The sequence below is a fragment of the Pseudorasbora parva genome, chromosome 21 (genome assembly GCF_024679245.1).
Source record: "Pseudorasbora parva isolate DD20220531a chromosome 21, ASM2467924v1, whole genome shotgun sequence".
Lineage (NCBI taxonomy): Eukaryota > Metazoa > Chordata > Actinopteri > Cypriniformes > Gobionidae > Pseudorasbora > Pseudorasbora parva.
Genome location: NC_090192.1, coordinates 15,579,367 through 15,605,268, shown reverse-complemented (window position 1 = coordinate 15,605,268; position 25,902 = coordinate 15,579,367). Strand labels below are relative to the sequence as shown.

At 37.3% G+C, this 25,902-nt stretch overlaps 1 long non-coding RNA gene across 1 annotated transcript; it reads right to left on the bottom strand.

The window, feature by feature from the left end:
- Positions 1-11,752: 11,752 nt before the first annotated feature.
- LOC137055599 (uncharacterized) lies at positions 11,753-23,823 on the bottom strand. The gene is made up of 4 exons (XR_010900031.1): positions 23,745-23,823; positions 12,430-12,475; positions 12,076-12,168; positions 11,753-11,842 (listed from the first exon to the last, which is right to left on the bottom strand). It is a non-coding gene; the product is annotated as an uncharacterized lncRNA (long non-coding RNA).
- Positions 23,824-25,902: the final 2,079 nt, after the last annotated feature.

The window sequence follows — 25,902 nt, the reverse complement described above, 5'->3', positions numbered from 1 at the left end:
CCTCAAGGGGGCAACATCGCATCATGCGTCCTATAAAATCCCTTAACACTACAGTAACTACATGAAACAAGAGGGGAACAAGAGCCACTTTAATTTAAAGCCCGCACATCCATACTTACCCCGTAACCACATGAAATAAGAGGGGAACAAGAGACACTTTAAATTAAAGCCTGCACATCCATACTTACCCCGTAACTACATTAAACAAGAGGGGAACAAGAGACACTTTAAATTAAAGCCCACACATTCATACTTACCCCGTAACTACACAGATAATTTTCTTTGTTCCCCCAATATTACATATTGGTCCCATATACTTACGTTATAGTTACATTATAATTACTGAAACTTATGCTGCAAATTCACTTTAATTATGCAATACTTTCTGGGCCATAATCTAAAGTGTTACCAAATTTTATTACAATATGAATTGAAATTTGTTTGCATTCCTGAACAATTCTTTTAGCTTTTAGTAGTACTTAGTACACAATGTAGATTCAATGTATTTACAGTATTTTATCAAACTTTGAAGGATTCAGAATTTTTTGCACACTTTTTATGTTTTGGATTAACAGTGCAAAAAAATTAAGCAAGGCAACAAAAAGACATGTTTAACAGTGTGTCTGCAGTCGTTTTATATGTTCATAGCAGGCAATGTACAGCTGTTAAGTTGTAATGTTTGTGTCAGTTGGATCAACCACAGCGTTAAGCTCAGTCATCATCTCCTCAGCCAGAGGACACTCATATTCAGGCACTATTATTCCTGTCTCTGTGTCAAGGCCATCACAGTCACCAGCAATCTCCCAGTCAATGTCTGGCTCTTGTATGTCCTGTAAATGTATCGAAAATCATAGATTTTACATGGTAACATTATTTCAATTTGTTTTGCAGGGTCATCTATACCCAGATAGCATTGTGACATTGATTCAATGTTGAAATTCCATCAGAATCATCATTTTGGTTGAGGTTTAAATTTCAATGCTAAGTAATATTGGATCAATGTTGAAAATTCAATGCTAAAACCATACTGGACCAATGTTGAAAATTCACTGCTAAATAATATTGGATAAATGTTAATAATTCCATGCTTTTCAGTGTTGAAAAGACAAACATTAAATCAATGCTGATGTTTGGTCATCTTAATTCTCCACTGTTGAGGCTTACGGTCAATCTATCTGTCACATTATTCAACATATTAAGGCAAGTCCAAATCAATTGGGTACATTTGTGTGAATGTGAGCATATTTATTATCCTCAAAGGATACGATGATGAGTACACCAACGAGTGTGTGGATTAACAAAGAATACATAAATGTAAATTTTGTAATTGTAAGCCTTTCTTTAACCTTTTTCTGGAAGAGTTAAAATTGTATGCGTGTTTGATTTCTGACTCTTCCAATAAGAAAGCTGTAAAAAACGGTGAATCTTTTTAAAAGGTATATTATTTTTCTGCTTACTGTTATGTAATGTTGTCATGTTGTCATGTGTTTCATGTTATTATAATAAAAAAATGTTAAAAAAATAATTTAAAAAAAACAAAGAACTTCTTTATTAATACAGGGTTAATAAAGAATTTAGAATATGTGTCCCTACCTATCGAATGCGCCACAATCCAATCCAGTAGGTGGCGGTAATGCACCTTCAAGACAACCACCACTCAGATCAAAGCAAGCGCAGCTGAACAGACTTCAAGTGCGAAAAAGAGACACAGGACAAAGACCGTGTTTTTTTAGAGCTAAGTGGCCTACAAAAATATACTTATAAAATTCATCTAAATTTTAATTTAGTGTTTTTATTCATCTTTATGTTTTACAACTTGTGTGCTTCTCCTGAGCGAGTCAGAGTGAACTGCAATGTTAATAATAGTCACACGAACGCCTTCGTAAATTAGCCTACACAACCAACGGCCAGGATAATCTTAATACATTGAGTTTCAGTTTGTTTTTCACCAAACCATATCATATTTGTATTCATTTTTTTTTCTTAAAGGGGGGGTGAAACACTCAGTTTCAGTCAGTGTCATGTCAATCTTGAGTACCTATAGAGTAGCATCCCAGATAGCATTATGACATTGAATCAATGTTGAAATTCCATCAGAATCATCATTTTGGTTGAGGTTGAAATTTCAATGCTAAATAATATTGGATCAATGTTGATAATTCCATGCTTTTCAGTGTTGAAAAGACAAACATTGAATCAATGCTGATGTTTGGTCAGCTTATTTCTCCACTGGTGAGGCTTACGGTCAATCTATCTGTCACATTATTCAAAACTATGAATCTTTTTAAAAGGTATATTATTTTCCTGCCGCCTGGCATGTAAGGTTGTCATTCTGTGTTTCATGTTATTATAATATTTTTATGTATTTATTTTTTAAACAAAGAACTTCTACCATAAATTTAGTCTCAGTTTTAAATAAATAAAATTGTAGGCTATTATTATTATTATTTAAATCTTGTAGAATGTACATGCATTTCATTATTTATCTAAAGAATACAGAGTTAATAAAGAATTTAGAATATGTGTCCCTACCTATCGAATGCGCCACAATCCAATCCAGTAGGTGGCGGTAATGCACCTTCAAGACAACCACCAATCAGATCAAAGCAAGTGCAGCTGAACCGAACAGACATCAAACGCGAAAGAGACCGGACAACGACCGTGTTTTTTAGAGGTAAGTAGGCCTACAAAAATATATTTATAAAATTCATCTCAATTTTAATTTAGTGTTTTTATTCATCTATATGTTTTACAACTTGTGTGCTTCTCCTGAGCGAGTCAGAGTGAACTGCGATGTTAATAATAGTCACATGAACGCCCTCGTAAACAACCAAAGGCCAGGATAATTTTAATACATTGAGTTTCAGTTTGTTTTTCACCAAACCATATCATATTTGTATTCATCTTTTTAAGATTGGCATATACACTGAATTGCGTCCGAATTCTGACTCGTGCAACTTTTTTTTGTTGTTTTTTTTTTGTTTTTTTTTTTGTGCATTTGTTGTGAGGTGTTCATCTATTTTATGTGATAATTTTAGTATTAAGATGATTCATCTGTGCGTGCAACGAGTAAAATGTGCATTTGTGGAAACGGTGCTGCACATGCATTCATTGACTTGTGAGTCGATCCTATTTGATTCATTTGGATTTTGAGACCATAGGATCGAGTCAATGAATGCATGCGCGGCGCGGATCCACAAATGTATCTTACTCGTTGCACGCACCGATTAATCATTTTGAATCATCCCATATTCGTCCAGTGTATAAACGAGAGGCGATCGGAAGGTTAGATGAATTTCTGGCTTGTCAGTAATTGTGTTCGGCATTCGTGAGAGTATCTCACAGCTGAAGCAGAGCTAGAACTGATTGACCTGTTAGCATGGTGAGGGGAAATACAATCAGCTCATAGCTCTGCTTCAGCTGTGAGATATCATCACGAGAGCAGATCACGATGACATCGTTACAGTTTAATCTTTAATGCAGCAAGAAAAAAGAAAAGAGTGAGATCTTTAAGTACTATAGGCAGCTATATCAAACTACAGAAATTTGGTGAACAGTTGTGCCTCCAGCTGTAAATGGGAAAAAAATCTCTTCCAAACCACCATGTAGCCTAAACAGCTCCTCTTTTATTTTCTTAATTTAGCTATTTGGTCATTTACTTTTCATTTTCACACTTTATTTATTTACTATTAAATACAATAATATTATTAGATAAAACACCGGATATATTCACTTTGCTTTTTCATTTGTGTGTCTGCAGGTCCTTTAAAGTCTACACTAAAATGCATTAATAGTCCTGAATTTAATGTTACCGTTTTAACTGGGATATCAAGATTTTGATAAAATTTCAAGTTTCAGTTAATTTTGTAGTAGGCTATATTTGTAATGTATAATTAATCACATTTCCAAATATTTACTAACTACTTGTTGTTTTAGATGCCGTGAATGCTGATAAAAAGAGGCATCAGAGTTTATCTTTGCTGGGACGGTGCAGAACTGGCTCCATTACAACCTGAAAGGCTTCGGGCATTGCTCATGGTGGAACCCCCTGAGTTTGGTGTATTTCATTCTTTCTTCTACCTTCTTTCTTTCAGTAGTACTGTGTCATTTCTGTATTTATTGGCAAGTTTACATTTGTATTTACTTCCATTTTGCAAATGCAAGTTGTCATGTTTTTCCAGGCTCTTCTCATTTGTGTTATAAATTCAGATGTAATTGTTTTAAGTCAATGTGAGATTTCCTGTTGTAACTGTGGGGGCATAAATAAATACATTTGCATGTAAACTGAAGGATGTTGTTTATTTTGAGTGACTTTTTGATGCAAAATCATATCGATTGCAGCCACACATGGTCTCTGATTAAAATGAATAAAATAGAGACAAATTAACTGGCATAGAATCCTGCTGTACATAAAGCAAGATTGATCTATTTTTCATTGTTGAAATAACATTATTTCACGGTGCAAACCTGATGAAAAATCAATGTTATATTTCAATATTGATAAAATTATATTTTGATTGATGCATTAGCATTGATTCAACATTGATTCACTTAAATAAGTGGTTTAATTTTAGTTGAAAAACTATTGATTTTAAGCCCATCTTGATCTATTTTTCATCGTTGAAATAACATTATTTCAGGGTGCAAACCTGATGAAAAATCAATGTTAAATCTCAACATTGATTCAATGATATTTTAGTTGATGCATTAACATTGATTAAACGCTGGGTAATGATACGGTCTGCTATCTGGGTAATGATACGGTCATATTAATATTTTCAGATAGAAAGTCTTTATAGGTCTTTACTTCTGAAACATTTAGTATTTGTGCATTGATACTGTTACTGTAGAAACGCCCATCTTTAAAGTAAAAACTTACCGCAAGGTTCTCAGAATGTACATTGATGTCAAGCATTTGTGCAATCTCCCAGATCTGTGTCGGACTCCAGTTTCCCTCAGTGTGAAGTGGATGGTGATTCCAGCCTTCAGTGAATGTCTCCAAGTCCCTTTTAAGTCGTGGAAGAATAGCGTAATGCACACAGAAATGTCATCTGTAGGGTAGACCGAGTACAGTTGGTCATAGGCGCCGATTTATGTTTTCCTCCGTGGGTGCTCATTGGCGCACGCGGCCTTTAAAGAAAGACCTAAAAAAATTGGTCAAACATTCTTTGCATTTCAGAACCTTAGGAAATGGACAGCGGCCGACACGAACACACACACCTATTTAGTTGATAATAAAGCCGTAAAGTAGCATCTCTTTCAAATCAAGACAGCGCCAATTCTCACAAATACAGACAAATATATCATGTAATCATGCACAAAACTTGACCATCTCTGAGGAAAGCTAGGTGAGATTTTGATACAGCTAGAGAGAAGACATTGATGACATGCCTTTATTTGTCAAAAAAGGAGAATACGTATCTCTACAGGAACTTATTGCCCTTTTTAGCACACAAACATTGAACTGAAGAATTAACTTGCATTTATCAAACTGCCAACATCAGTGTAGGTTTGCCTTGTTATACTCGCGTCCTGTTATACGCGTCCGCACGAGCGCGAGGACGCACGCTGCAAAAACGCGGAGTGCGCGAGACCCCGTTTCGCTTGGCGGTGTGTCCGTCAAATCTTTTAACTTTGCCTGCGGCTCCGCAACCGAAGAAGCACGAGATCCAGACGAATCTGGCCGAGCCTGACGTCTCATCACGGCACACACCCAGTCTGCGCGTCGAGTTTAAACATCTCCCCAAACGGACGAGGCGCGCGCTCCGTCAGCGAGAGAAACATCGAAAACAAACAAGCATGCAAATGGAAATTATCGTGGCCGGAAAAATTATCGAGCTCATTATTTTATTATCATTGACTATCGCGACAGTTATTATACTTTTTGGGGTTTTTTGGCCGATGGCCCTCGGTTGGACGGCCGTTCTGGACTTTTCCAGAACGCACAGATTGCCAATCCGTCCCTGACTGGCAGTCTGGCACACGTGGGTGCTCGATATTTTCCGTGGGTGCTCGATATTTTCCGTGGGTGCTCGAGCCCCGGAGCACCCACAGTATCGGCGCCTATGCAGTTGGTACAGGGGTACATTTGAGACACCTCATATAACTTGCATGCGCAACAAGTCTGATCTGTCATATTTGCTTCGCACATGCGTATTAGCATCCTCTTTGATCGTGGGAAATTTGAAGTCCGTGCGCTTCTCCAGTCCGAAGATATCTGTGAAAGTTTTTTTTTCTAAGGTAAGATTTTCATTTCACCACATCCCTTCCACATTGAATAGCTTCTCATCCTTACATGACTGTTAAAGTTAACTTACATTTTCGTAAATCTTAATCTGTGCTCTGAAAACTGGCATATTGCATGACTGTGTGTCATGCAAGGCCATCGTAAAATCAGGAGAACTGCGCGCGGTGGTCAGCGGGGTACAGTTGAGACGCAGCGTATCAATTGTAACCGCACTAGAATCCTTTTGCGGCACATGCAGTTTAGTTGCACGATGTAAGATCGCATTCATAATAGTCATATTTAGACAATGTACAAAGCAAATTAAAACAGATTTTGATGTTTGTGATATTTGAACTGTGTAGTCCTAATTGACATATTTTCTGACATGAAGGACATAAGAATATAAGGGCATGATGTAAGATATGCAAGGCAGTAAATGGGTACAGTTGATACACTGCAAAAAAATGCTTTTCTTATTATTTTTGTCTTGTTTCAAGTCCAAACATAAAAAGATAAAAATAATATTAATAATTAAAGTAAGAAGTAAAAAGTAAAAATCATTGTCTTGATTTGGGATTTTTTTGTTATTTATTTATTTTATTAGTTTTTGCTTAAAATAAGCAAAATAATCTGCCAATTATCTTAATTATTTTTTTCCATAAACAAGACAATTTGTACTTGTCTAGTAAATATTTCTTGATTTAAGAACTGCTAGATTTTTGGACTAGAAACAAGACAAAATATATCTGTAGAGTTTTGTTTATGTGTGTGCTATGCCTGTTGCAAGATGCCCCGCTTCAGAGTTAGGAGTACGGATAGGGGAGTTGCTGCAGATCTTTTAGAGAGGGCCTCAAAAAGTGTCGAGGAAGGGAGGTCAATTAGGAGTGCAGCACAGGAGTTAAGCATTCCTGTTGCTTCCCTGGCCCGATATGTGAAGAAAAGAAGACATCTTATTGAGCAGGGCTCAAGTTTGATGCCCTCAGTAGGGTTTAAGGGCTGCAATGCAGTTTTTACTGCTGATCAAGAAATCAAACTAGTTTCTTACGTGAGGAAAGCAGCAGCTTTATACTTTGGGCTCCCCCCAAAAGAGGTAGGAATACACTGGAGAGTAAAAGTTAAACCATCAATAGGAAAAGTTCAGGTTAAGCACAATGTTAATACTGAAATGAGCCAGCAAGACACATAACATACACATACAAAGACACAAAGAGAAATTATGCATTTAAATGCACTGTTAAATAAACTATTACTGTCTTAAACTTCTAGGTCAAATATGAAATTATTAAATCATAAAATGAAACTACTTTAATTATACTAGTGCAACTGATTTTTCATTTATTTTTATTATTTCAGATACACAAATTGGCTTTTGAATTAGCCAGTTTTTATGGGTTGTCCTTTCCAGCAATGTGGGCTAAAAATGGCATGGCAAGTGAGAGCTGGTTCTCAAATTTCATGAGAAGGCACCAACACCTTTCCATTAGGAGGCCTCAGGCCACAAGTTTAAGCAGGGCCACCAGTTTCAATCCCACAAATGTGGCAACATTCTTCGATAAGCTAGCCACAGTTCTGTAGAGTGATGGATTCACAGCCAAAGACATTTAGAATATGGATGAAACCGGCCTAACAACAGTCCAGAATCCTGCACGAATTGTTGCAACTAAGGGAGAGAGAAGAGTTGGGAGTGTAACATCTGCAGAGAGGGGGGTCCTTGTTACCATGGCCTTGGCAGGAAATGCCCTGGGTAACATTCTCCCCCCCCCCCCAAGTATCTCCCACATTTCATCAGAGGTGGTCCAGAGGGCTCAATTGGCACAGCCAATGGTAGTGGCTGGATGCAGGAGCAAGACTTTGTTGTCTTCCTCCAGCATTTTGTTCAGTATACCAGGGCAACAGAAGACAACAAAGTTTTGCTCCTGTTGGACAACCACTCCTCTCACGTATCAATTGCAGCTGTCAATTTCTGTCGAGCAAATGGCGTGGTTCTATTGTCTTTCCCTCCACACTGCACCCACCAACTGCAACCACTGGATAGAACTGTTTATGGGCCACTAAAGAAACACCTAAACAGTGAGATGGACAAGTGGCACCGGAGGCATCCTGGAACAACAATCACCATCTATGACCTACCAGAGATGGTCGAAAAAATCTTGCTCCTGGCAGCATCACCTCAGAATGTCAAGAAAGGATTTCAGTGCACTGGGATCTGGCCATACAACAAGAACATCTTCAGTGAAGTCAACTTTCTCCCAGCATCAGTGACTGACAGACCCCCTCCGGTTCCATCTCTCCCTGGGCCATCCACTGCTGCACCTCCATCTCTTCCTGGGCCATCCACTGCTGCACCTCCATCTCTCCCTGGGCCATCCACTTCTGCACCTCCATCTCTCCCTGGGCCATCCACTGCTACACAGTATCATGTCCCCTCCCTGGATATTCCTATGCCAATAGTGACCCTTAACTCAGAGGGTTTTGAGGAATTTACTCTCACTTTAGTTTCTCTTTCTTTACAAGAGGAGGAAATCACCACTGAAGTAAGATAAATGAATTTATTTAACTTCTAGTTTATGCCAAACAAATTTAGAAAATAAAATATTCATACATGTATGTCTGTTTGATGTTCAGCAAGAGCAAGTTCCAGAATTCTTGCCTGAGACTGTAAGGCCATTCCCCAAAGCTGGTCCCCGAAAGGCCAGTGGCCAACGGTGGAGGACAAGGGCCAGTGACATACTCACTGACACACCCATAAAGAATCTCCTTGAAGAGGGAAAAAAAAGTGTGCCCAAGCAGTCAAAAGAAAAATTGTATTGCAGCAAAAAGAGGGTGGGAAAAAGCAAAAAAAGCAAAACACAGAGGACACTCAATGTCTTGTCTGTGGGGAATGGTTTTCCAAATCCCGGCCAGGGGAGCATTGGATATCTTGCTCCATCTGTGGCATGTGGTCGCATGTTGAATGCATTGATGACAACCAACATTACATTTGCCACCACTGTAAGTGACAGGTGACCATGAGTGATTGCATAGCCTAGGTGACTGAAAGAACCTTTGTTTTGGTTTTGGTTTATTGGGCTATCTTTATTATCTTTTATTTATTATGTTTATTGTTATTATGTTTAATATGTTATTGTTTGCATTTGATTGTTTGCAATTGTTCAATGTGTTTTACTGTCACTCAAACAAACTGTTAGCCTGCTATTAAATGCTAAACTGAAATTAAATATTGTTGAATACTATTGTTAAATACTGTTCAATGTTTTACTAATTAACTACTTTTAACTAAACAAATAATCAAATAAAATACTGAATGGAAATAAAAACTGTTGAATTCTCATTTTTAAAGGTATTTTACAATGAATTGGTTAGGCAGTTTTACTGCATTACGGATGGGTGTCTCAACTGTACTCGGGTACTGTTTCAACTGTACCCGACATGGGTACAGTTGGAACGAAAAAGCTGCTTGTGTTTATGAGCTAATTGTGGCAAATATGACCTACTTATGGATATTAATAATTATTAATATTTAAAGGCACAATATGTAATGTTTCAGCATTAAAAATATAAAAGATCACTATATCTATGTTATATATATTTTTAAAGTTGTGTGTTTACATTATCCCGACAGTTCCAATTAACTTCTAAATTCAGAGAAATTAATATTTTAATTCGAAGACACGGACCGTGTCTTTATTTCCGTTATGTCGCCAGTCTTTCACGTCATATCCACGTTTGCGTCTTGCTTCCTGCGGAACTCGGCGGAACCATAGATATCTATGGGCGGAACCGCCAAACTCAAAGAGGAACACTGACAGACAGTATAAGGGGAACACCCGTATAAAAAAGTCTGTATGATAATGGATCATGACTACTCTTTGCCTGTACGTTCTGCCAGCTCAACAAAGCGCAAACGTAAGGGGTGAAAAAAATGACCCGAGAAGATTTTGGGACAGTAGAAGAAGCAAGAGACGTGTAAACCTTGGAGAAGCCTTTGAAAGATGGCGAAATCTTCGTGACAAGCTCGGACTGCAGAGAGATGCTGATCTCGCTTGCGTTTTAATAAACAGATCATTTAAGTAACCATTCAGCTAACATAATAATCATATAATCATAACATGCTGTATGTTTGCATATTGCATAGCGATCTTGACCACATTGAGACGCGTTTAGCTGAATACGTATACATGTATGTATATGTATCGGCTTTTCAAACAGGCGGATTCTGTGTTTTTGGAGACTGAAACTGAGACTTTTTAAAACTGATTCAAAAGTATATTTCTATCCGTATATTTGGTGACACGATGATGTCATGTGTAAAACGCAGATGGACTAGCTATTATTGGTTTTATATGTAGCTGGAGAAAGTAACGTTAGCTTCATAAGGTAATATGCCACTATCTTGGTCAATTAATATAAGGTGACCGTCACTTTTATCATATGTTAATACTAGCTACATATAATATTGATTTAATAATGATCTACTTATTCATATATCTCTGAGTTCCAAAATAAATGTTTATTAGAATGATTGATGAACGTGGGGAGCGACAGCGCGTGTTCCAATAAACAAAGTATTGCTGGTGCTGGTTCTCTCATTTACTATGTTTTATGTTGGTAATGATAAACTAAATTGAAATTTATTTCCTTATTGAACAGTTGATATACAGAATGTTCGACAATCACGGATGCCATGTCAATATATCTATAATTTGAGTGACTCAAATTATGATGCGTGGTTAATATGTCAACATAGCCTACCAACTTATAGGTATGTTGACATAGCGACCGCCCGCACAACATTCTGTCTCGCACATTATCTAACGTTACTGATAAGTTTGTTAAGTAACGGTAGCTTGCTGCTATTTCATTAGATTGACATTACATAAAGTGAAAAGCCGTAACTAAACTTAACAATAATAGAGATGTAATATAACAATCAATTACCTTGTCAGTGAACATGTTTTCTGCTGGAGATGCCAGATTCGCTGGTTGACAGTGGCAATAATGACAACAACTCCCATGAGCCCACGCACTTTCCCGACGTCATCAAAGTACGTCAGTTGTTATTATTTTGAATGAGTGACCCCTAGTGGCCAAAAGTTGCATACTGCACGTTTAAGTAGACAATTAAAGGAATGTCATATGAAGAAATCACTTCTTTTCAGCCCTTAGTTTTGGTGTGGTAATTGAAAAAGCCAGAAGCTCATTCTCTTCAAGAAAGTGTAGAAGGTTGTAGTACTTTGATGAGACTGAGATCCACACATCTCTCCATAAATGTTCTATCCTATGAAGGGTTGAAACGATAAGTTTGAAGGGTTGAAGTGATATAATTGTGTGTTGTAATGTCACACCTTCTAATGGGAAAAAAATAGCACCATCTATATGTAAAAAAAAAATTGTTTATGGTGATGTTTCTGGATCAAAATGTATTGTGGGTTTAAATCATTTTATTTATTTATTTTTGCTGTGTATTTTGTGTTGTTACTCAAACAACAAAACTACGAATTGTACCTTTGGTTGTGCACGCTTTTTCCAGAGATGAAGCTTCCCCGATTATTGCCACGGACAGTAAACATAAACCTGGCAATGTCCACGTTCTGAACGCCTTGATCAGCTCTTACCCTGGAATCATAATAGTTTTTAATAATGGACTTTAACTTTTAAATAACACTTCAACAAGCAAGGATGATGAAAAATAGTTTTTACCAGAATAATTATTTATTGATAAAATTTTGAATTGAGGAAATCAAATCTTTTTTTTTTTTTTAAGGCAAGGTGATAAAGAACATTTTAAAATGTTCCTAGTCTATCCACTTACAAAGAGGGCCGTTTTGTAACAATCTCAAATACACTACCTAGGTGTCCATGCTGTTGAACTGCCTCCATGAAAAAGTGGCATGGCATGCCGTTGAAGCACGGTTATTTGTGGCTGCATTCAAGTACAATATCTACAACATTAAGCAAAATGTAAAGAAATTAAAAGGCATTGAAGTTAAGTCTGACAGGGATAATTCTGAGGAAGCATGAGTATGTTCAGCAAATTACTTGGGTGGCACTGAAGTAAAAACACTATTATACAACAAAATTAAATATTAAATCAAGGAACAGTAAGACAAAAAATTATTTGAGCATCTACTGTTGATCTGTTTACATACTACATTGTTTTTTTGTTTTACCAAAGGCATAGGTGTACAGCAGCAGTCAGTTACCTTTCTGGAGAAACCATCCACTCCTCCAAATATCACATTGTTGTATCTAGGAAGTAAAAGTAAATATAAAAAGTATTTTATATAAAATTAAATCAATGTGTATATGCATTTAAGGACATTACAAAGCGATACCCTTTTTATCGAAAGTATTACTTTTGGCATTTATAAAAATGTCTTAATTGGCTACTTTTCAAATGCACTCCCTGACCAATCAAAGTAAAGCCCCGTTTCCACCACAGGAACTTTACCCAGGAACCAGGAACTTTGGGTGGTACTTCGTGTGTTTAGACCACAGGAACCAGGGTCTAAATGAAGTTCCGGGTAAATATTTCCCCCTCCAAACGGCCCTGCTCGCGAGGTAGTACTTTTTTAAAGTTCAGGAACTTTCGAGGGCGGGACTTGGGCGCTGAACATGCTGATTGGTTTAGCTCACGCGGCATTTTATTTCAACGGGCATTTTTAAAAGTCTTTTGCGAGGTTCGGTCTCGTTCAGTAAATATCAGTCTTGCTCTCTGTCTGATGGCGCGCGCCGCGTTTGTCTCAGCCATCTCACGTGCAATGTCCGTAATAGCTGATAATAATATACATTGTCATTTTAAATCTAGCTTTACAAGCTTTCTGAATATGCTGCTGAATCTGCATATTCGTGGTCTTTTCTGTCGTTGTTAATTACCTAGTAAACCTATACATAACCAGCAAAAGCAGCACAGCTTGAATCTCTTCCATACTCGTTATTAATTTTTTTTCACCATGTAAACGACCTGACCGATTACTATAAGTGTGCGTCCTTACATGATGTGACAGCGCGTGCCGCGCTCATGTTGACAAGAGAGGAAAGTTAATTTTTCTGAGGGGTAAACTTTTTATTTCGTAAGTTATGAAGATAATGTTGGAGTAATGACACGTGTATATTGCCCCAGGCAGTTTTTACTTTAACTGCGCCTGACAGAAGATTTTTTTTTCTGAGATGATTATTACACTTTACAACAAATAAATAGCTATAAATAATACTGTATTAGTCCTGGTGGCTGTTAAAAGTTGCTATGGCTACAGTAACACATTCCAGCTGGTGAAGAAAACAGCGTTGACATTTTTGATGCGGCAGACAAACTGCATATGACAAAATGATTGCGATTGAAAGTCATGTAAACACCAGATAGGTTTAGATAACGTCTCATGTAAATAGTCCACTAAACCTTTCAATCGGTACACACAAAAATGATTACTGTCCTTCACTGATTTGGAGGAGCAGTCGCGTGCAGCAGTCCTACATCACCGGACTAATTTGCCTAATCTTCTTGGAACTTATCGCGGTCGAAACGCAGACAGCTGCAGGTCTGGAGGGGAGAAAAGTTCCCGTAAAAAAGTTCCTGGTACAAATTGTTTCGGGTAATTTTGGTGGAAACGGGGCTTAAGCCACTAAATTATCACAAACCTGATTGACTTGTGATTTGTGTACATGTACCAGAGACAAGGGCCCTGGTATGGAGTACACTCTGCGTACAACACAGCCCTGACAGCCTTGAGGAATCAACCTTATGCATGGGATCTACAGGGGAGCCTTGCCCCCCCAGCTGCCCCCCTAACTTTGATGTTCCAAAAACTGTAGTCCTACTTGTAAAAACAAACCAAACTGCCAGTATGTCCTATGCATTTACCAAAGGTAAACCATTTAATTTTTAATTTTAAATGTATTAACATTAAAATACATAAAATACCCCTCCCCCGCGGCCCCGCCCCTCAAATACGTCCCTGATTCAAACGTGCAGAGCGGCGTTCGCTCAGTCTGGCTCACACACACACACACACACACAGCAAGTCTGCAACAAACCCACTGGAGAGACTGAGCTGCCCCAGAGCCCCTGAAGGTGAAGTAAGTTTCCCCAGGTGTAGTTTAAACAAACGTTTAACTTAAAATTAAATTTGTAATGAATGTATTGTGTGCTTAAGACGATTCAGCATCAGCAAAAACAGCGAGTCTACCTTAGCCAAAATCAGCGCAGGAGACCGAATAGACAGAGCAGGTTAACTTACTTTTGAATTTTGATATTTAAAAAAAATCTCAGCTCTCAGATTCTGTCACTTTTATTACGAAATTCAAACAATAAATGCCGTTTTGGCGCTTGTAAATGTTACGTGACAGATCCCTAGCTGCACTACACAGCCGATCATTTCTAACTTACTAGCTAGTAAACACGAATGAACAATGTTGAAAGAAACAGTAGACTACAACTTACCTAAATGTATATTCCTCATATATAATATCGACCAATCAATCTAACAAAGCTCAATAAAACAACTGGAGAACAATTGTCACATAACATTTACCTCAGGAAAGCCATTAAATGATCATAAGAGCTAGAGAGTATTTTGCTAAATATGTGTAGTGTACCATTTTACATATTTATTATATTTGTATTTATATCATTAAATAAAGTTATAATAAAAATATTTTTTTTTTATTTGAGTTATTTTTTACCTTAAATAACACTGCCAGCTGATAGGGCTCTCTGTATGTTTACAGCATTAGGTGAGTTGTTTTTTCTTGAGATTAGGTACATTTTGTGTGCCTAATATTTATCCAAATGAGTCAATATTAAATCAAATCACAATCATATAATTTAATTGAAATAACAAAGCTGCTTACCAGAAATTGTACCATGTAAACACTGTAACATGTTGTCACTAAACCTAATAAAATTCAGTTGTTACTAAAATGTTAGTGACAATCACAATGCACTTATTGTGATGCAGTTATTATTATTATTATTTTTTACATTTGATTTAGCTAAGCAGTCCTATTAAATCCAATTCTTCTCAGATATCACAGCAATGAAACCAGTTTAGAACTGGGGAAATAAATACAATAGTGTGCATGTGATAAATCTTTCTGTTTTTATATTTGTTAAATAGGCTACTTATTAGCTACATGGCCCTACAGTGTAATGTAATACCAGGATAATAGAGGTTTTCACATATTGACTTTTGCAGGCAAGAGTAGTTGCAGAAAGTAGCTGGAGCCTAACCATGAAAAGGAAGGCTAAAAGTGGGGATATTACTAGCTTTTTTGCTAAAAAAAAAAAAAATCCAAAGAAGTACACAGGAGGAAGAAGGTGAGGGAAACAAAGGTGTGACAGAGAAGAGGAAATAGTGAAGGAGACAAGGAAACAAGTGAAGGAGACGAGGAAAAAGAAGAATCAGTGAGAGATGAAGAGGAGGCTCCAGATTCAGAGAGAGGGACAGAGGTAGAGAGTGTTCAGGAGGAGGAAGATGACAGAGAGGAAGAGAGTAGACCTTCAATTCCCAGAATTCTTGTACTTTTTTATATTTTCATTTTGCTTTTTATACCGTTTTGTTTTGTTTGAACGCTGGGCTTATTACTGTTGTGAATTAAAAACCTTTGTAGTGTGTAAGGGCATGATTAAACAATAAGTACTGTAGTTTAAAAGTGGTTTTGTGTTTGTTTTGTTAAAGCAATTCACATATAGGGATTTCCATGTACCGTCTACACCTGCCACCCTGCCAAGACCTCTTGCCACCCCTTTGCCCCCCAATGTAAAATTTTCTAGATCCGCCACAGTGTGGCCCATTGACTCCAGTCTCCCTCTCACCATCCTGTAGCCTGCGTTTGGTAAATCATTCTTGATGGAAGCAACCAAACTGTCATTTCATTATCATTGATTGTACTGTACATGCTTCTAACAAAGAGATCATACTCTTTCATTCGTCTAAAGACTGTGCTTCTTGAAACACCCATCATAGCTATGCAAGGCACAGGAAGTTGAGTATGGGACATTTCTTTCAAGCACTGTTCTTCAATCAATATTTTGGGGTGTCCTGTGGTGCCTGCAGCTTCCACTGTGACAGAAGGAGCTGGCAGTTTCAGTTGTCACTTTGCAAGTTCAAAAAGCTCTTGCAAAGCCTGGGTGATAGCAAGCGGTACTTCTACATGATTGGACAGGGCCTGCAGAAGATACAGCTCCTGACCACAACAAAACTCCAGGTAATCCAAATTTAGTTGTGTTGTGCTTGAGCCCAATTGTAATTTATGCAAAAGCCTTTCTATAAGGTAATATCTCAGCTGTTGACAAAACAAAATATAGTTAAAATAGTATTAAATGCATTAAAAAAAAATTATATTGTTCTATAGTATTACAACTTAAAATAACTTTTCTATTGTAATTCATTGTAAAACGTAATTTATTCCTGTGATCAAAGCTACATTTATCATTCTCCAGTCTTCAGTGTCACATGATCCTTCACTAATCATTCTCATATGAGGATTTGCTGCTCAATTATTATTGGTGATCAGTTATTATTAATGGTTCTCATTATTATCAGTTATCTCAATTATTAGTGATCAGTTATTAATAATGGTTCTCCTTATTATTAATGCTATACACAGTAACTGCAGAGCTATATTTTGTGGAAATATTCAGAGATAAAATAGAATGATTTTTGAATAATTTAAGAAGCACGTGACATTAAATATATATTAAAAATTACTATTCACAAATACACGATTTGATTAGGCGTGCAGCCCTATTCTTTTACACACAGAAATTGTCATGACAAACAGTAAATTGTTTTAATGACAAGTTTCTAGGATTGTGTCCGCTTTATCAGCATTGCCGATTTCATAGGACTTTAAAACATTTATGCGGACACTTTAAGAACCCGTGTTTTAAGGGTTCTGTGAGGGACCAAGCAAGCCAAGCACAAGGAACACCAGCATTGGGCGAGAAAGCGGGTCTTTATTTTAACCCCAAAAGAATATCTTTACAAACTCATAATTTCCATATAACAAAACAACAAACAAAAAGAAAAGACAAACCATACAGATGAGAAAGAAACAAACTAAAACAACCCCACTCAACTTCTTCTTCTTCTTCTTCTTCTTCTTTTGATTTAATGGCGGATTGCAACCATATCTTATTAGGTGCATACCGCCACCTACTGTACCAGAGTATGAAGCATGGATTCAATGGCCCTCATTTATCAATCTTGCGTAGAAACGGGTGTATATGTTGGCGTAAGATTATGCTTACACTCCTCTCACCGCCTGATTTATGAAACTGTGCGCACCTCTGCAATTCAGGTGTACGCAATACTTGCCCTTGATAAATCCCGCGGCTGAAAACGATCGTCATTAGAATAACACGCCCCTATATATTCAAGTTTCTGCCTCCCGCACGCCCTCATTTTACGTCATGGACAAACAGAAGACGGCAAAGAAACGAAACTTCTCCGACGTGGAGATCGGGCGTGCTCAATCATCTCTTTAGTCCACTTAGTCAGGGCACTGATTAGGACATGAGTCAACGGGCTGACTCCCTGATCAGTGCTCTGACTACTGAACTATTGAGATGATTGAGATGCGCCCATCGAGACCATCACCAGGGAAGTGGAAAAAATTGTTTTATTTGGGAGTTTAAAGAGTGGGATTAAAGGCGCTTACAAAAACAAAATATGGACCCAAATTACGAGTAGCTACTGTTAGTGTGGGGGTTGAGAAGCGCACTCCAGCAGTTTAAATAGCTGTTTGGATGATAAATTACCATCACAATGCATTATTTTACAGCACGTTTTGAAACAATTAGCATTTAATTTCGTATCACGGCACATGTATTGGGGTGTACAATAGTGATGATGATGTGATGTGGAGTAAGATTCATTCACATTAATAATTACATGACAATTTGTAAGATTCTTCTTATTATTATTATGATTATTATTCTTAATGACGCTTGTTATTTAGAAGAAAATGCCGTTTTTATTGATTTTATTATTATTTAAAAGAAGAAGGCCATTTTTATTATTTTGTCAGTCTGAATTATTTTAGTCCCAGTCCGTGCGCAGCTGCTGGGCCAGGCGCGGGCCTGAAACGTCAGATAAAGCGCACAGGCTCGCGACTGGAGGAATACATATGCCTACAGATCAAACACTTTGGTAAAGTCACACAAATTAAACATTGACGTTCATGTTACACAAAAATAAACACTAAATGTTGTTGTTGTGGTTTTTAACAGTGGGTCATATAACATATCTTGTCAGTGCGTTTTGTGGTGTTAGGAATTGTTTTTCTGCGCATTTTCCCACTAACTCAAACGTGCGTACACCACCTCCTGAGCTGGCGTAGGATTTGAGCGTGCCGTACGCCAACGTCCATATTGATAAATCTCAAAGTCACCGTGGGTTTGGGTATACGCAAGGTGTACGCTGGAAATTTGGTGTACGCACTTTTGATAAATGAGGGCCAATGAAACTACCTTACATCATGGCATTAAAAAAAAAAAAAAAAAAAAAAAAAAAAAAAATACATCATATTCTATAATATACCCCTATATTTTTCAGGTATTCCACAACTGCTTTCTGTGTGTCCTCTATACCTTCTCCTGTCGTTCCCAGTATACCTTCAAGGTTCCATGTTCTTCCTGCCTGCCTTATTTTTTGCTTTAGACTATTCCTTTGTTCTACATATTTCCTACAATGCAACATTATGTGTTCCACACATTCTGTAATTTTACATTCCAAGCATTCATTTGATTGATTTTTACCTAACATAAACATTGTTTTATTTAACCCCGTGTGGTCAAACCTCATTCTGGTTAAAACTACCTCCTCCCTTCTGTTTCTTCTGATTACACCCTGTGCATTGACAGATTTCTGTATACTATAATATTTCCTTCCATTATTATCAGTATTCCACCTATATTGCCATTTCTTCATCATTTCTTTTTTAATCATTGCCTTAGCTTCTCCTTTACCAAAGGGGATATTTATAATATCGCTCGTCCTAGTTGATTTTTTTGCTATTTTATCTGCCCTCTCATTCCCTTTTATATTAGCATGAGCAGGTACCCAGCAGAATCTCACATCTATCCGAAGCTTTCTTAGTCTAAATAAACTTTGATGGATTTCTAACATTAAATCTTCTCTATTAGATTTCATATTTTGAATACTGTAAAGGGCAGCTACAGAGTCAACACAACATACCACTCTGTCTGGTTTTACTTCCTCCACCCACTGCAACCCTACAATAATTGCCATCATCTCTGCCGTGTAAACTGATAGCTGATCAGGTAATTTTTTCCCAATACTTAAATCCCATGTCGGAATGTATATTCCTATGCCTACCCTATCTTTTTCATCTTTGGACCCATCTGTATAGATGTCTAGGTAACTGTAATATACACTTCTTATGTATTGACTTGTCAAGTGTCCTTTCTCACTCTCTTCCCATTTTTCCTTTAGTTTCATTATATTTAAATCTACCTCAGTTTTTGGAAACAGCCATATAGGGATATTACTTATAGGTGTAGGTGAGTTAAACCAAGTATTCTCTAATATATATTCCTCTGATTTAGCCTTAATTACCCATCCAAAGCCATTACCTTGAAAAGAATTATATTCCCAGCATTCTTGAATAACACTATTGGAAGGATTTTCCTTACCGCATCCACGTAGGCGACACCAATATGTAAGCATGAGTTTATCTCTTCTTAAGTCAGAGGGCACTTCTCCTAACTCTACCTGGATTGCGTTAGTTGGTGTTGATCTCATTGCACCAGTACAAAGCCTCAAAGCTTTATTTAAAACTCTGTCTATTTTTATTAAATGTGATTTAGCTGCTGCTCCATATACAAAGCATCCGTAATCTATTGTTGACCTCATTAAAGCCCTATAAATATACATCAGTGATTGTTTATCTGCTCCCCAGTCTTTCCCAACTAATGCTCTCATTAAATTTATAACTTTTTTACATTTTGTTTCTATCTTTTCTATATGTACTTTCCATGTACCCTTTTGATCTAACCATAAACCTAGATATTTAAATTGATCTACGGTTTCCAAATTGTGTCCATATAATTTCAAGTTTTGTTTGTCTATCCCTTTCTTCCTGGTAAATAACATATGACAGGATTTACTTGGAGAAAGCTTAAAGCCCCAATTGTATGACCATTGTTCTACTTTCTTTATTGCTTCCTCGATTTTACATCTCACACCTATGGGATCTCGTCCTCTTGCCCAGATGGCACCATCATCTGCATACAAAGCTGATCCAATCCTTCTGTCCAGATTCATAAAAATATCATTAATCATAATATTAAATAAAACTGGACTTATAACACTTCCTTGTGGAATTCCATTGGTTATTTCAAAATCCTCAGACATTTCTGATCCCACTTTAACTCTAAATCTTCTTTCTGATAGAAACTCTAAAACCCAGTTATAAAACTTACCTTTAATTCCTATTGAATTTAATTAATAATCCTTCTTTCCACATGGAGTCATACGCTTTTTCAATATCAAAGAATATAATATTCATTATTTGTTTCATTTTAAATGTTTTCTCTATCTCATTGCTTACTTTTATAACCGCATCCATCGTAGAACGTCCTTTTCTGAAGCCACTTTGGTATGATGCAAATAATCCTTCACGTTCAAGGAAATAATTTAATCTTCTAACTAGTATCTTCTCCATCCACTTGCACAGGTGGGATGTTAGGGCAATGGGTCTGTAATTACCAGCATTATTTGCATCCTTTCCAGGTTTTTTAAAAGGCAGTATTAGTGCACTCTTCCAACTTTTTGGCATTTTACCTTCTTCCCATATCTTATTGAATACATATAATATTATTTCTAATATTTTTTCAGGTAATTTCTGGAACATGATATAACTCAATTGATCTTCTCCTGTAGCTGTATTTCTGGCACCATTTAGTACTATTACTAGTTCATTCATATTAATTTCTATATCCATGGAATTCTCCTCATTATCTTTTTTAATAAACACATTCCTATTTTCACTTAGAATTTTTTCTTTATTTTGTCTGTGGATATCATCTAAATGGTCTCCACTATGCACACTGGCAAACTTCTTCCCTAACATATCTGCCTTTTCTTTATCTGTTATTGCTATTATTCCGTCATTCTCTAATACTGGTATTTTAACATACCCTTTATTTCCACTCATTTTCTTCAGCATTGACCATATTTCTCCTATTTTAACTTCCATCCCTATAGTAGAACAGTAACTCCTCCATGCGTTCCGTTTACTTTCCTTAATTATTCTTCGAGCGTGAGCCTTTTTCCTCTGATAATCAGTTAGGTTTTCTTGGTTCAAATTATTCCTTAATGTTCTCAGAGCACTATTTCGTACTTTTATGGCTTCTGTACATTTATCATTCCACCATGGAACCCTTTTCCTTTTCCCCCCAACTGTCTTGAGTGGAATTTAATATTAAATGTGAAACTTCTGATATACATTCCTCAACATCACCCTCCATTGAGATTAATTCTGCTGATTCACAACATATTTCTTTAAATCTTTGCCAATTAGCTTTTTCAAAGTCCCACTTTTTATGTCTAGGTCTTTCTTGGATATCCATTTCAACATTTATAGAACATATTATTGGAAAGTGGTCACTACCAATACTTGTACTGTCTATAATTTTCCACTCACAAGAATTTACCAGATTATTAGAAACTAAGGTAAGATCAATACAAGATAATTTGTTGGAACGTATATCAATTCTTGTACCATTTCCATTATTTAGACAAACTAGCTGTCTAGCATCCATTAATTCTTCCACTACTTCTCCATTATTATCAGTATATCTACTTCCCCAAAGACTACTATGTGCATTGAAGTCTCCGCACCATATTTCTTTCTTTGTTCCTTGTCTCCTAATTATGTTGTTTAAGATGTCTAGGCTTAATAATTTACAAGGGTTATAAAAATTGATTACTATCAAATTCCCATCTGATTTGTATACTTCAATCACCACACATTCTATTTCTACAGGAGTTATTATTCTTTTAAATGATATCCCATCCCTTACAAATGTTGCACAACCTCCACCTTGATTTCCACTTCTATCAAACCTGACAGACTCATACCCAGGTAAAATAAAGTCTAGGTGAGGGCGAAGCCATGTTTCTTGAATGCAAACAATATCTGGATTAATTTCAAAATCTTCAACAAACTTTTTTAATTCTTGTCCATTTGCAATCAGACTTCTAGCATTCCATTGCAAGAGATGGAATACCATTACAAGATCAAATAACACTTTGAGACCCCCCATCATTTTTAGCAGTCAACATACTATGTATATTTTCAGCTTTTAGATCTTTTATGCCTAGAAACTCCTCTGCAGCTTCCACTACTGTCTTGATTCTATCGCTTTTTCTTTCTTGTCGCGTAGCAACATTAACAACTTTACATATAAAAGCTATAAAGCTCTTTTTTTCTACAATCAAGGTGTTCTCCTCAACTTTACATTTATGATTGCATGGCTGCTGTGGAGGTGCTGGCCTTCCTGACTGGGATCTCCATATACCTGAACTCTTGGGTACTGCACGCCTCTCATTGTCACTCAGATTTTCTTGATATTCTATTGGTCTGTTGTTTTGCTTGATTTCATAATTACCAATACTCTTTAATGCTTCTGCATATGTCACCTTATTCACAAATTTGTATCTCTGTACTTCTTTAGCTTGTTTCTGGACTGCACATCCAGCATATGCAGCGCTATGTTCACCTCCACAATTACAACATTTTAACTTAGCATCGTTTTTACATTTGCCATAGTCATGTTCTCCTCCGCATTTTGCACATCTTTGTTTCCATTTACACTGTTGTGCTGTATGGCCCATTCTCTGACATTTGAAACATCTTAACGGTTGTGGGATGTATTCCCTCACTTTGTAATTGATCCAGCCCATTTGGACTTCAGAAGGCATTGTCTTTTCAAAAACAAGCAGTATAGACAGACTGTCAAGTTTAACACCACTTTTATTAGTTTGAAGTCTTTTTGCCTCTATTACTTTCCCACCTTGTATTTCTTTCTTCACATCCTCTATGGACATTTCTAGTGGTACATTTGAAATCACTCCTCTTAACTTTGCTGCCATCCCTGGTACATGCACTTTAATCTTTCCACCACCAAGACTACTCATTTTCAGAACCATCTCCTGTTGCTTCTTACTTAATGTTGAAATTAGGATTCTTCTGTTACTCATTAATTTAGCATATTTGATTTTCCCTATTTCCTTCTCAATTGCTTTAGTTACCTGAACTGGGTGAAAATGGCCTTTATCATTACTGAGAGTAATAATAATTTTCCACTCATCCTGCTTGTCATCATCATATCTACTGCCCCCAGTAGGTTTGGCTCTAATCTTTTTGTTTATTTGTCTTGTAGTGCTTTCGTCTCCACTACTCGCTTCAGACCATGATTTTTTCCTTGCCTTTTTAGTTTGGCTAACCTCCATATCTAAAGGCCAATCATCATCACCATCTGAACTATTACCCATTGCTCCACTCACGGTACAGTTTGATTGCAATCCACCGACTCTCCAAGTCCGATATGCGAAGACGTTCACTTCAAGCAGCACCACCCCACTCAACTGAACAAAGAAACTGCTTATAAAGGAAAGGATGGGCCCATTACAAATTAAGAGGAAAACCAATAAACTTTACATTTAACATTAAACATCAAATGAATCAAAATTGAACTCAAAGAAAGAAATGTTAAATCAAGATTAAGGAAAGCAACATTCAATCAAATATCATAAATATACAACTACATAAATCAATACATAAAGAAATCAACTTTGCTTTCTCCCCCGGGCAACCTCGGCAAATGGTAGATCCGGGCAGAACCAAATGGCTTAAATTCTGTTTCAACCAGACCTCTAATTTCTGTTGCACCAGGATGCTGCTGGAGCGGACCATGTTTGGAAGTCACCACACCACGGGTAAACTTAAACTCAAAATAGAAATAAATATAAATAACAAATACAACGTAACTAATTTGTGTGCACTACAAATCAGTAACTATGTATGTCAATGTGTTGTAAAATATAAACAAATGCAAACTTAATAAAAAGATTAATGACTATTGTCTGTCTTGTGTGATTATTTTTATACTGAAGTAAATGATTGCAAAAGATTAATCTTAAATGAATAAATGTGGTTTGTATTGTGTGTGTTTGTGAGGTTGTGTGTGTGTGTGTGTGTGTGTTACCACTCTTTTGTGGCCACCACTCAGGCCCTCACATTTCCCCCCTCTTCAAGAATCTCGCCCGTAGAGCGAGATAGATAGTCAGCAGTAACATTGACTTTACCAGGCACGTGTTGAATCTTGAATCGGAATGGCTGCATGGCAAGATACCATCTCGTAATTCATCCATTAGAATCCTTCATCCTCTCCAACCACTGCAATGCTTTATTGTCAGTCTCCAAAGTAAACTCACGGCCCAGTAGATAATCGCAAGGAATCCAAGGTCCACTTTATGGCTAGACACTCCTTTTCTACTGTTGAATAGCGTACCTCTTTTGGAAACAGTTTACGGCTGATGTAAGCAACTGGTCTTCTGTTCTCTGATGGTCCTTGCAATAGGAAAGCTCCTAGTCCCCTCTCAGAGGCATCAGTCTGTACAATGAAAGGTCTACTGAAGTCAGGATTGTGAAGCACACTGTCAGCTGTCAAAGCTCCCTGGATGTCCTTGAAGGCACTCAGTCTCTCCTCCGTCCACTGCAGTTTATTTGGACAACGTGCAAATGACATAACCCAGGTAGTCAGTCTCTTGTTTTGCCACAGCACACTTTCTGGGGTTGATGGTGAGGCCAGCCTTCTGAAGACGCTGCAAGACTTCCTGAAGATGCTGGACATGTTCCTGCCAGGTATTACTGTAAACAACAATATCGTCAAGATAGGCAGCAGCAAAGGGTAAACCACGTAATACTTGGTCTATTAACCTCTGAAAAGTTGCCACGGCCCCATGCAGGCCAAACGGTAACACCTTAAAATGGAATAGCCCTCTTGGAGTTCTGAATGCAGTCAAGGGTCGTGAGGACCGAGTCAACAGAATTTGCCAGTACCCTTTAGATAGGTCCATTGTTGTCAGGTATTTGGATTGGCCCAACCGATCAATTAAGTCACTTATGCGAGGAGTTGGATAGGAGTCAAATTGAGATACTGAGTTCAGGTATCGAAAATCAATGCAGAACCTAATAGTCACATCTTTCTTTGGCACAAGGACTATGGGATGACACCACTCACTATTTGAAGGCTCAATAATGCCCAAACGGAGCATAAGGTCTACCTCTTCCTGCAAAATCACCTGGAATCGCTCAGGTATCCTATAGCTCTGTCTTTTCACAACAGCATCTGGTTTCAAGATTACATCATGCTCAATCAAGTTGGTAAATCCAGGATATTCGGAAAATACTTTTGATGTAAAAAGAGCTTGTACCTGTGACCGCTGGGACTCTGTTAGATGGTCAAGCCCAATGTTTCCCGGAACTGGCTGTGGCAGATACTGCTCATCCGATTCGTCCTCTTCAACGCAGCGTATCATCAGTGCTTGTGCCTTTTCAGGATGGGGTACCCACTCCTTCAATAGGTTAACATGCAAGACTCGACTTGAATGATCTTGACCAGGCATACAGACTTCATAGGTTGT